Source organism: Oncorhynchus nerka, linkage group LG3, assembly GCF_034236695.1.
Source record: "Oncorhynchus nerka isolate Pitt River linkage group LG3, Oner_Uvic_2.0, whole genome shotgun sequence".
Lineage (NCBI taxonomy): Eukaryota > Metazoa > Chordata > Actinopteri > Salmoniformes > Salmonidae > Oncorhynchus > Oncorhynchus nerka.
Window position 1 is genome coordinate 41842493 of NC_088398.1, and position 12879 is coordinate 41855371.

Sequence of the window (12879 nt, forward strand, 5' to 3'; positions counted from 1 at the left end):
GAGATTCTGGAGCAGGGCCTGAGACAACCACCATCAACAAAACACCAAATTATGGAATTTCTCCAATAGAGTTCCGGACACAAATTGAAGCTGTTCTGGTGGCTCACTGAAGCTGTTCTGGTGGCTCAACGCCCTATTATGACACTATGTTGGTGTTCCCTTTATTTTGTCAGTTAGGCCTACCTGTACATAAATAATTAGCCTACATTTCAAAGTGTAGCCTAGGATATATGTACACATTGATGCTGATATGAGGGAGGCACCAGAAAATGTAGCCAAACTTTTAATTACATACATTTAGGCTAAACGCCAGTCATGTTTGACAAATATAATGTAGGATTATATTAACATTAACATCTAAAAAGCTTGATTTTGTTGACATACTCGAGGAACAGTTCGTTCAGATCAAATGGTCACAAGAGTGGAGAGAAAGGCCAGTACACATCACCCACCTTGCAATCTGAGCAGAAGCTGTCAGCATTTTGAAACTATTTAATCATAAACTTAATTGTTTAAATCCTGGAGGTGTTATGCCATTTTATGAGGCATGTCTTAACTTGTTTTAAAGTAGCCTATGCAAAATCAGACCTAGTTGAGGGAATTATTTTATAAACACTTCTTTTTGCCATTGAAACCAACATTTCTCTCATGTTCTGTTGGATTTCAAATTAACTTTTTTTCATTGTCCAGCAGCCAAAGACACGATCCTAGTTATATTATCAACCCATGCTTGTTTTTTAAAATGTATTTTACCCTTATTTTACCAGGTTAGTTGACTGAGAACACATTCTCATTTACAGCAACAACCTTGGGAATAGTTACAGGGGAGAGATGAATAAGCCAATTGGAAGCTGGGGATGATTAGGTGGCCATGATGGTATGAGGGCCAGAATGGGAATTTAGCCAGGACACCTTTTACAATAAGTGCCATAGGATCTTTAGTGACCACAAAGAGTCACCGGTTTAATGTCTAATCCGAAAGACGGTACCTTACACAGGGCAATGTCCCCAGTCACTGCCCTGGGATATATATTTTTTGACCAGAGGAAAGAGTTCCACCTACCGGCCCTCCAACAACACTTCCAGCAGCTTCTGATCTCCCATCCAGGGACAGACCAAGACCAACCCTGCTTAGCTTCAAAGACAAGCCATCAGTGGGAGGCAAGCCAGCAGTGGGATGCAGGGTGGTATGTTGCATCTTTGGATCTCCCCTCTTTCTAAATTTTAAACTGATATTTTCCTCTCTGTCACATGAAACAGCCTGAATGTGCAGTGTGCTTTTTAGAACAGCGTGTTACCGCTAATTGCATTTTGGAACATTTGTACGAAGCCTATAGGCCTACTGCCATGTGCACGTTGCTGCGCAACTAAAAGCATATTTGTCTGTGGAGGGATACAATCATAAAATGAGGAACTGAATCACTGCGGTGCGATGCCACATAATGCCAGTAGCTTCCTGGCACTTTACAGTGGGGATTTTCTCTCTCTCCAATCAATCAAACTAATCATGGTAGGATGTTAAAGGGGGTCAAATTGACCTGTTTCTAATATTGGGGGGGGGGGGGGGTGCCTTAATGATGTGCAGTTTGCGAACGATGTGTTCTTTTTGAACAACTCTTTTTACTTACGTGCCTTAATGATGTGCAGTTTGCGAACGATGTGTTCTTTTTACTTACTTACTTTTTACTTACTTGAGAGTCATGATCTGTTTTTCAGAGTGACTCATTAATTTTAGTCATTCATTTGACTTGCAGTAATGATTTATACAGGAGGATTAATACATGCTCCTCCGGCTCAGCAGCTCCACCTGTCTATCATGTGCACGCAGAAAATTTGATCATGCATGCAGGCAGCATAGAGAAGAAAAGGGCCTGTTTAGTACTGATAAATGATTGCATGGTGCAATAATGAATGCAATTAATTGATTATTGAATGTTATCGATGGACACAGCTTTGTAGAACCAAAACATACACAGCCTGCTTCTGCTTAGCACTCAAACTGGAGAACTAATCATTTGGGGGAGGGGGTAATGCAGTTCGCGAACGATATTGTGCTCATCTTCCTTGCGGCTGCCAAGCAATTGCATTCCTCTAAGAGTCTTTCACAATCTAGTCCAGCTGCGGTCGCAAGTAGACCTCGTTTCAAAGGTATTCATAAATAATCACATTTTCAGGTCTATCCAGAGTTGCTTGATCGGGTTCAAGTCCGGGCTCTGGCTGGGCCACTCAAGGACATTCCGAGACTTGTTCCGAAGCCACTCCAACATTGTCTTGGCTGTGCTTAGGGTCATTGTCCAGTTGGAAGGTGAACGTTCGACCCCATCTGAGGTCCTGAGTGCTCTGGAGCAGGTTTTCATCAAAGATCTCGTTGTGCTTTGCTCCGTTCATCTTTCCCTCTATCATGACTAGTCTCCCAGTCCCTGCCGCTGAAAAACATCCCCACAAAATGATGCTGCCACCACTATGTTTCACTGTTGGGATGGTGCCAGGTTACCTCCAGATGTGACACTTGGCATTCAGGCCAAAGAGTTCAATCTTGGTTTCATCAGACCAGAGAATCTTGTTTCTCATGTTCTGAGAGTCCTTTACGTGCCTTTTACTGAGGAGTGTCTTCCGCCAGGACAATCTACCATAAAGGCCTGATTGGTGGAGTGCTGCAGAGATGGTTGTCCTTCTGAAAGGTTCTCCCATCTCCACAGTGGAACTCTGGAGCTCTGTCAGAGTGACCATCGGGTTCTTGGGCACCTCCCTGAACAAGGCCCTTCTTCCCCGATTGCTCAGTTTGGCCGGGCAGCCAGCCCTAGGAAGAGTCTTGGTGGTTCCAAACTTCTTCCATTTAAGACATGATGGAGGCCACTGTGTTCTTGGGGACCTTCAATGTTGCAGAAACTTTTTGGTAAACTTCCCCAGATCTGTGCCTCGACACAATCCTGTCTCGGAGCTCCAAGGACAATTCCTTTGACCTCATGGCTTGGTTTTTGCTCTGACATACACTGTCAACTGTGGGACCTTATATAGACAGGTGTGTGCCTTTCCAAATCATGTCCAATCAATTGAATTTACCACAGGTGGACTCCAATCAGGTTGTAGAAAAATCTCAAGGATGATAAATGGAAACAGGATGCACCTGAGCTCAATTTCGAGTCTCATAGCAAAGGGTCTGAATACTTATGTAAACAAGGTATTTCTGTTTAATTTTTTTTTTAATACATTTGTAAACATTTCTAAAAAACGGATTTTGATTTGTCATTATGGGATATTGTGTATAGATTGAAGAGGGTAAACAAAAACTTTTATACATTTTAGAATAAGGATGTAACATAACAAAATGTGGAAAAAGTAGAGGGGTCTGAATACTTTCTGAAAATTACACTAGTTCCTCAATGTACACTGAACATAAATATAAAACGCAACATGCAAGAATTTCAAAGATTTTACTGAGTTACAGTTCATATAAGGAAATCAGTCAATTGATACACATTCATTAGACCCTAATCTATGGATTTCACATGACTGGGAATACAGATATGCATCTGTTGGTCACAAATACCTTAAAAAAGGTAAGGGCATGAATCAGAAGAGCAGTCAGTATCTGGTGTGACCAACATTTGCCTCATGGAGCGAGACACATGTCCTTCGCATAGAGTTGATCAGGCTGTTAGCTGTGGCCTGTGGAATGTTGTCCCACTCCGCTTCAATGGCTGTGCAAAGTTTCTGTATATTCGCAGGAACTGGAACACTCTGTTGTACACTTAAATCCAGAGCATCCCAAACATGCTCAATGGGTGACATGTCTTTTGAGTATGTAGGCCATGGAAGAACTGGGACATTTTCAGCTTCCAGGAATTGTGTACAGATCCTTGCAACATGGGACTGTGCATTATCATGCTGAAACGTGAAGTAATGGCGGCGGATGAATGGCACAACAATGAGCCTCAGGATCTCGTCACGGTATCTCTGTGCATTCAAATTGCCATCGATAAAATGCAATTGTGTTCGTTGTCCGTAGCTTATGCCTGCCCATACCATAACTCCACTGCCATCATGGGGCACTCTGTTCACAACATTAACATCAGCAAACCTCTCGCCCACACAACACCATACACGGTATCTGCCATCTCCCGGTACAGTTGAAACCGGGATTCATCTGTGAAGTGCACACTTCTCCAGCATGCCAGTGGTCATCGAAGGAGAGCCGTTGCCCACTGAAGTCAGTTATGACACCAAACTGCATTCAGGTCAAGACCCTGGTGTGGACGACAAGGATGCAGATGAGTTTCCCTGAGACAGTTTCTGACAGTTTGTGCAGAAGTTATTTGGTTGTGCAAACCCACAGATTCTTCAGCTGTCCGGGTGGCTGGTCTCAGACAATCCTGTAGGTGAAGAAGCTGAATGTGGAAGTCCTGGGCTGGCATGGTTACACGTGGTCTTTGGTTGTGAGGCCATTGCGGTTGTGAGGCCAAATTCTCTAGAACGATGTTGGTGGCGGTTTATGGTAGAAAAATGAACCTTCTATTCTCTGGCAACAGCTCTGGTGGAAATTCCTGCAGTCAGCATGCCAATTGGACACTCTCTCAAAACTTGAGACATCTGTGGCATTGTGTTGTGTGACAAAACTGCACATTTTAGTGGGGCCTTTTATTGTCTCCTTTGACAAGATAATCCGTCCACCTGATAGGTGTGGCATATTAAGAAGCTGATTAAACAGCATGATCATTACACAGGTGCTCATGAAACAAGGGACCGACACATGTTGCGTTTATATTTTTGTTCAGTGTAATTATAAAATCTTTACAGCTCTCTCCCTTTCGATAATCAAAGAGCCTCTGCGTTTATAAGCCTATCTCTGCATTCTGTGCTAAGTTCTTTAGCTGCCATTTGCTCACGGTGTAGGCTATCATACAATGTGTCCATTTGGCAGAGGGAGGCGCTCTTGCATTAGATACATTTTCAGTTTTAGAGTTGTAATCATTTTCATTTATATTTAGGGAATTTAGATTACCAACATGATATTGATTTTGAGATACAAATACATTATTATAATTGAAATGAACTGTTCAATGAAAATGTGCGCATGAAATTCATAACTAGCATGCAGATCAGTAGAAAGATAGTAAGATTAGTTGTAAATTGTCCCTCCACATGAAAAAGGTATACGACCCCTGGTTCTAGCCTATTACCGACAACTTCAGGAGTGTGCCGGCAAAGGGGGAATCTGTGCAGCGGGAGCAGGATGAGTCATTTGTGTCTTAATTATTTCATCAAACGTTGTGCTTAAAGCATCAGACAAGCTCAGTGAATGTAGTAGATTTAATTAAAACACTATATGAAAAATATATATACACTACCATTCCAAAGTTCGGGGTCACTTACAAATGTCCTTGTTTTCCATGAAAACATACATAAAATGTGTTGCAAAATGAATAGGAAATATAGTCAAGACGTTGACAAGGTCATAAATAATGATTTTTAATTGAAATAATAATTGTGTCCTTCAAACTTTGCTTATGTCAAAGAATCCTCCATTTGCAGCAATTACAGCCTTGCAGACCTTTGGCATTCTAGTTGTCAATTTGTTGAGGTAATCTGAAGAGATTTCAGCCTATGCTTCCTGAAACACCTCCCACAAATTGGATTGGCTTGATGGGCACTTCTTATGTACCATATGGTCAAGCTTATCCCATAACAGCTCAATAGGGTTGAGATCCGGTGACTGTGCCTGCCACTCCATTATAGACAGGATACCAGCTGACTCCTTCTTCACTAAATAGTTCTCATTGTGTTTTGGGTCATTGTCCTGCTGTAGGAGGGAATTGGCTCCAATTAAGAGCCGTCCACAGGGTATGGCATGGCAGTGCAAAATGGAGTGAAAGCCTTCCATCTTCAAGATCCCTTTACCCTGTACAAATCTCCCACTTTTACCACCACTAAAGCACCCCCAGACCATCACATTGCCTCCACCATGCTTGACAGATGGCGTCAAGCACTCCTCCAGCATCTTTTAATTTGTATGTGTTTCATGAATGTTCTTCTTTGTCATTTGAACACCTCAAACTTAGATTTGTCTGTCAATAACACATTTGTCCAATCTTCCTCTGTCCAGTGTCTGTGTTCTTTTGCCCATCTTAAACTTTTCTTTTTATTGGCCAGTCTGATATATGGCTTTTTCTTTGCATAGAAGGCCAACATCACGGAGGCACCTCTTCACTGTTGACTGGTGTTTTGTGAGTACTATTTAATGAAGCTGCCAGTTGAGGACTTGTGAGGCGTCTGTTTCTCAAAGTTGACACTCTAATGTACTTGTCCTCTTGCTCAGTTGTGCACCGGGGCCTCCCACTCCTCTTTTTATTCTGGTTAGAGACAGTTTGCACTGATCTGTAAATGGAGTAGTACACAGCGTTGTACGAGATCTTCAGTTTGTTGGCAATTTCTCGCATGGAATAGCCTTCATTTCTCAGAACAAGAATAGTATGATGAGTTTCAGAAGAAAGTTATTTGTTTCTAGCCATTTTGAGCCTGTAATCGAACCCACAAATGCTGATGCTCCAGATACTCAACGAGTCTAAGGACGAACAGTTTCCAGCTGTGCTAACATAATTGCAAAAGGGTTTTCTAATGATCAATTAGCCCTTTAAAATGATCAACTTGGATTAACTAACACCACGTTTTTTGAACACAGGAGTGATGGTTGCTGATAATGGGCCTCTGTACGCCTATGTAGATATTCCATTAAAATTCAGCCGTTTCCACCTACAATAGCCATTTATAACATTAACAATGTCTACACTGTATTTCTGATCAATTTGATGACATTTTAATGGACTATTTTTTTTTGCTTTTCTTTGAAAAACAAGGACATTTCTATGTGACCCCAAACTTTTGAACGGTAGTGTATATATATTTATATACAGTACCAGTCAAAAGTTCGGACACACCTGCACATTCAGATTTCCACTGGTCTAATGTTCATTGTTCTTGTTTCTTGGACAAAGCAAGTCTCTTCTTCGTATTGGTGTCCTTTAGTAGTGGTTTCTTTGCAGCAATTCGACCATGAAGGCCTGATTCATGCAGTCTCCTCTGAACAGTTAATGTTGAGATGTGTCTGTTACTTAAACTTTGAGGTGCAAATAATTGCCGATTTCTGAGGTTGGTAACTTTAATGAACTTATCCTCTGCAGCAGAGGTATCTCTGTGTTTTCCTTTCCTGTGGCAGTCCTAATAAGAGTCAGTTTCATCATTGCACATGATGGTTTTTGCGACTGCACTTCATGTCTTAAAGTAATGATGGACTGTCATTTCTCTTTGCTTATTTGAGCTGTTCTTGCAATAATATGGACTTGGTCTTTTACCAAATATGGCTATCTTCTGTATACCACCCCTACCTTGTCACAACACAACTGATTTCTCAAATGCATTAAGAAGTAAAGAAATTCCATATATTAACTTTTAACAAGGCACACCTGTTAATTGAAATGCATTCCAGTTGACTACCTCATGAAGCTGGTTGAGAGAATGCCAAGAGTGTGCAAAGCTGTCATCAAGGCAAATGGTGGCTACTTTGAAGAAAGAAAATATATTTCGATTGGTTTCACACTTTTTTGGTTACTACATGATTCCATATGTGTTATTTCATAGTTTTCATTTCTTCACTATTATTCTACAATGTAGAAGGTAGTAAAAATAAAGAAAAACCCTTGAAAGAGTAGGTGTGTCCAAACTTTTGACTGGCACTGTAGATGGTAAAAGATCAAATTTCTGGACTGCAGCATTGTAAGATATTTTTCCATAAATTGTTTACAGACAGATTATTTCACTTATAACTCACTGTTTCACAATTCCAGTGGGTCAGAAATGTACATACACTAAGTTGACTGTGCCTTTAAACAGCTTGGAAAATTCCAGAAAATGACGGCATGGCTTTAGAAGCTTCTGATAGGCTAATAGACATCATTTCAGTCAATTGTAGGTGTACCTGTGGATCTATTTCATGGATCCTTCAAACTCAGTGCTTCTTTGCTTGACATCATGGGAAAATCAAAAGAAATCAGCCAAGACCTCAGAAAAAAATTGTAGACCTCCACAAGTCTGGTTCATCCTTGGGAGACATTTCCAAATGCCTGAAAGTACCACGTTCATATGTACAAACAATAGTACGCAAGTATAAACACCATGGGACCACGCAGCCACCATTCCGCTCAGGAAGGAGACGCTTTCTGCCTCCTAGAGATGAACGTACTTTACTTTTGTGCGAAAAGTGCAAATCATTCCCAGAACAACAGCAAAGGACCTTGTGAAGATGCTGGAGGAAACAGGTACAAAAGTATCTATATCCACAGTAAAACAAGTTCTATATCGACATAACCTGAAAAGTCACTCAGGAAGGAAGAAGCCACTGCTCCAAAACTGCCAATAAAAAGCCAGACTACGGTTTGCAACTGCACATGGGGACAAATATCGTACTTTTTGGAGAAATGTCCTCTGGTCTGATGAAACAAAAATAGAACTGTTTGTCCATAATGACCATCGTTATGTTTGGACGAAAAAGGCGGAGGCTTGCAAGCCAAAGAACAGCATACCAACTGTGAAACATGGCAGCATCATGTTGTGGGGGTGCTTTGCTGCAGGAGAGACTGGTCCACTTCACAAAATAGATGGCATCATGAGGAAATAAAGCTGAAATAAGTCATTCTCTCTACTATTATTCTGACATTTCAAATTCTTAAAATAAAGTGTGATCCTAACTGACCTAATACAGGGACTTTTTACTAGGATTAAATGTCAGGGATAAAAACTGAGTTTAAATGTATTTGGCTATGGTGTATGTAAACTTCAGACTTCAACTGTATATGCATGAAACATAGTGGGGAGAACAAGTATTTGATACACTGCCGATTTTGCAGGATTTTAATCCATGACCGCATAGTGTGTTACTAATGGTTTTCTTTGAGACTGTGGTTCCAGCTCTCTTCAGGTCATTGACCAGGTCCTGCTGTGTAGTTCAGGGCTGATCCCTCACCTTCCTCATGATCATTGATATCCCACGAGGTGAGATCTTGCATGGAGCCCCAGACCGAGGGTGATTGACCGTCATCTTGAACTTCTTCCATTTTCTAATAATTGCGCCAACAGTTGTTGCCTTCTCACCAAGCTGCTTGCCTATTGTCCTGTAGCCCATCCCAGCCTTGTGCAGGTCTACAATTTAATCTCTGATGTCCTTACACAGCTCTCTGGTCTTGGCCATTATGGAGAGGTTGGAGTTTTGTTTGATTGAGTGTGTGGACAGGTGTCTTTTATACAGGTAACGAGTTCAAACAGGTGCAGTTAATACAGGTAATGAGTGGAGAACAGGAGGGCTTCTTAAAGAAAAACTAACAGGTCTGTTAGAGCCGGAATACTTACTGGTTGGTAGGTGATCAAGTACTTATATGTCATGCAATAAAATGCAAATGAATTACTGAAAAATCATACAATGTGATTTTCTGGATTTTTGTTTTAGATTCCGTCTCTCACAGTTGAAGTGTGATGATACAAATTACAGACCTCTACATGCTTTGTAAGTAGGGAAACCTGCAAAATCGGCAGTGTATCAAATACTTGTTCTCCCCACTGTGCATTATGGAAAACATCCCTCACACTCAGCCAAGGTTAGTAGTAGAATAATGGATTGGCAAGAATTTGGGGCCGTGAACTTTTAAAAGGTTAGTCGGAAAGTTCTACCCTGACTTTGAAAGATAAATTTAGAAATCTATGTTATTCAATTATTGCACCCACACTGCTCGTGCTCATGGAGCGTCTGCGTTGCCAAGGGCTAAAATAGAAGTCCTTTCTATTTCTGACGCAGATCGCGCTGCAAGTCCTGCCTCTCCCATCTCCTCATTGGTTTATAGAAGCAGGTGGGTGCCATCTCCTCATTGGTTATACCCAGGTGGGTGATTGAAAGACAAACTGTGTTGCCGGTCGTCGTGGTAATGCTATAAAAGTTTAGATGCCAATCACCATATAAGTTCAAAGATGAAAAAGCCTGGAAGGAGGAGAGATGATTAGAAATGATTCGGATGACCGTTTTATGTGTGGATTAATTGTCAGAGTACCTTGTGCATTTCAGGTAAAATAACAACTGGGGTGGCAGGTAGCCTAGTGGTTAGAGCGTTCGACTTGTAACCGAAAGGTTTCAAGATCAAATCCCCGAGCTGACAAGGCAGTTAACCCAGTGTTCCTAGGCCGTCATTGAAAATTAGAATTTGTTCTTAACTGACTTGCCTAGTTAAAAAAAAAGTTTATATCACAGGACAAATTAGCTAGCAACAGCAAGCTAGCTAAATAGGACAAATTAGCTAACAAGCTAACTAGCCATAAATGTTTAATGCTTTTTGACCTGTCCCCAAATTAATGTAATTGGTTCAGAGTTTGTTTTGATATTTTAACCTGCGTGTCGTGATCACGTTTGGTGTATGGGGACAAAAGACATTTATGCAAGATGGCGCACGCGCGCAGCCGGTGTGGGTTCCGTGTTAGCCTAATCATTTAAACCACCTAAATATATTCACATTCCCTGAACATTTAGTATTTGAAACTCAAACATTCCCCAACTGCTTTTTCTAAAATCCTAGAAGATCTTTATCATTCTCCCTACCTTATATTCCAATGCATTCAACATTGTGCATATCCACCATGGTATTGGGCAGCTGCGGACTCATCTTGTATAGAAATCAAACTCTGGTCATCTTATCGCAGAGCACATTGTATACAGTTTGCCCAGCCTTTTTTAAACACTGTACTGCAATATGTATAGGATATGCCGTGTTGGATAATATGCATTTGCATCTGTAACGTTGGTTTTTAAACCTCCATTTTTAGCTTACATGACACACCACATGTCTTTCCATTTACAGTACATGCTTTTAATTGTGTTTCTATGCAAATTATATGATTAAATGTTTATTTAAGCCTGCAGCGAGTTAATTGAAATTAGACATGTAACCATGCCAACACATTATTAAAAAATGTAATTCACAGACAGAGTGCTAGCTAATGAAACACTAGCTTCTTGATCAGGAAAGTTGACATTTACAATAGCTAGGCTAGTCAAACTGTAACATTGGCTAAGTGGTCAACAGAGTTACCTCTTCATATGATCAAGACAATTTGCATTGCATGCTGTATATTTCAAGTGCACTCAAACAGATATTTATGTTACTTCAATCATAACACACAGACAGCAGCCAGAGTTTTCATGTGAGGCTGTGTTTCAATGACTGTCTGTCTGTGTTTACATCTTAAATAGAAGCCGGCCATTGGCTGCCTTCATCACGAGGCGTATTACGGGAGTTCTGATTGGTTCCAAGTTTAGCACTTCGGCAAATTTGCCTGAGAAACAGTGTTGAAATATACTTTTATGAGAAAATGTGCAAGAATTGCCCATACATTTTTTGGTAAAAAAATCTGCTCCTCCCTAGACAGGAATTGTTTTTTGGTTTCGGCCCACCACCTAGAAGTCATAATTATGAGATAGTAGGTCACAGTGTATACTGTGTTTGTCGACAATTACATTGTTTACAAACAATGGAGTTAAACAAGCTGAATCAATCAATCTGATGTCAACCAGATCATCAACAACTCAGCTCAACAAATCTCTCCAAACATTAACAATATCACCACAAACAATCTCTCTCGAAACACACACACACACACACACACACACACACACACACACACACACACACACACACACACACACACACACACAATGTGTGATTGACTATAGGACATACACCTCATACCGTCATGACCTACTGACTTACAATCTCAAAATAACGACATGCTATCTCATAATTAGGACTTACTATCTCATAATAATGATTAACTATCTCATAATTAGGACTTACTATCTCATAATAATGATTAACTATCTCATAATTATGACTTACTATCTCATAATAATGATTAACTATCTCATAATTATGACTTACTATCTCATAATAATGATTAACTATCTCATAATTAGGACTTACTATCTCATAATAATGATTAACTATCTCATAATTAGGACTTACTATCTCATAATAATGATTAACTATCTCATAATTATGACTTACTATCTCATAATAAGGATTTACTATCTCATAATTATGACTTAATATCTCATAACTAAAAGTGTTTTTGGGGTGGGTGGGTGGGAACAAGCTTCCATAGCAAACATTTATTTCATAGCCTAGTTGGGATTGAAAATTATCGAACCTTTCACCTCGCAAACACCTTGCTACTCTTTTGCCAACAAATCAGGTGAGGTTGAATTGAAATATGCAAAAAAATATGTCTAGTCTACATTGTTTTTGATTACTAGGCCTACATGAATAATGTAATGTGCATTATTGCAGTGCAAGAAAATATAGGGTTGGGTTATGTAGGTTGGCTGTGAAAACCTCTGTAGGCCTATCAGTAGGACTAGTCTAAGGTTGATTTTATTGTGAAGCTTTAGTCCCTTCCATATCCATAGCACAAATTGAGGAAGTGGCAGAAACCAAACTACTAGGAGTGCAGCTCGACAACTGCTTATCATGGTCAGCTCAAATAACTAATCTATGTAAAAAAAATATATAAAAAACTGTATGCATGATCAAAAGGATAGCTAAATATTTAGCTGGAAAAATGCTTAATCGGGAGTCAGGTGAACTGTCGTTCTGTGGTCAAGTGAAATTAGGAGGCTGGAGATTGCACAGAACAAAGCAGCAAGGATTGTTTTAAGGTGGAGATATGGTTCTTCTCCTGTAGTCAAGCTCTTGGTTGGTTATCAATCAACAAGATACATTTAAAAAAACATGCTTATTTTATTTCACTATGCACACCATTTAAAATGGTCAAATTCTATTCACAACAGTA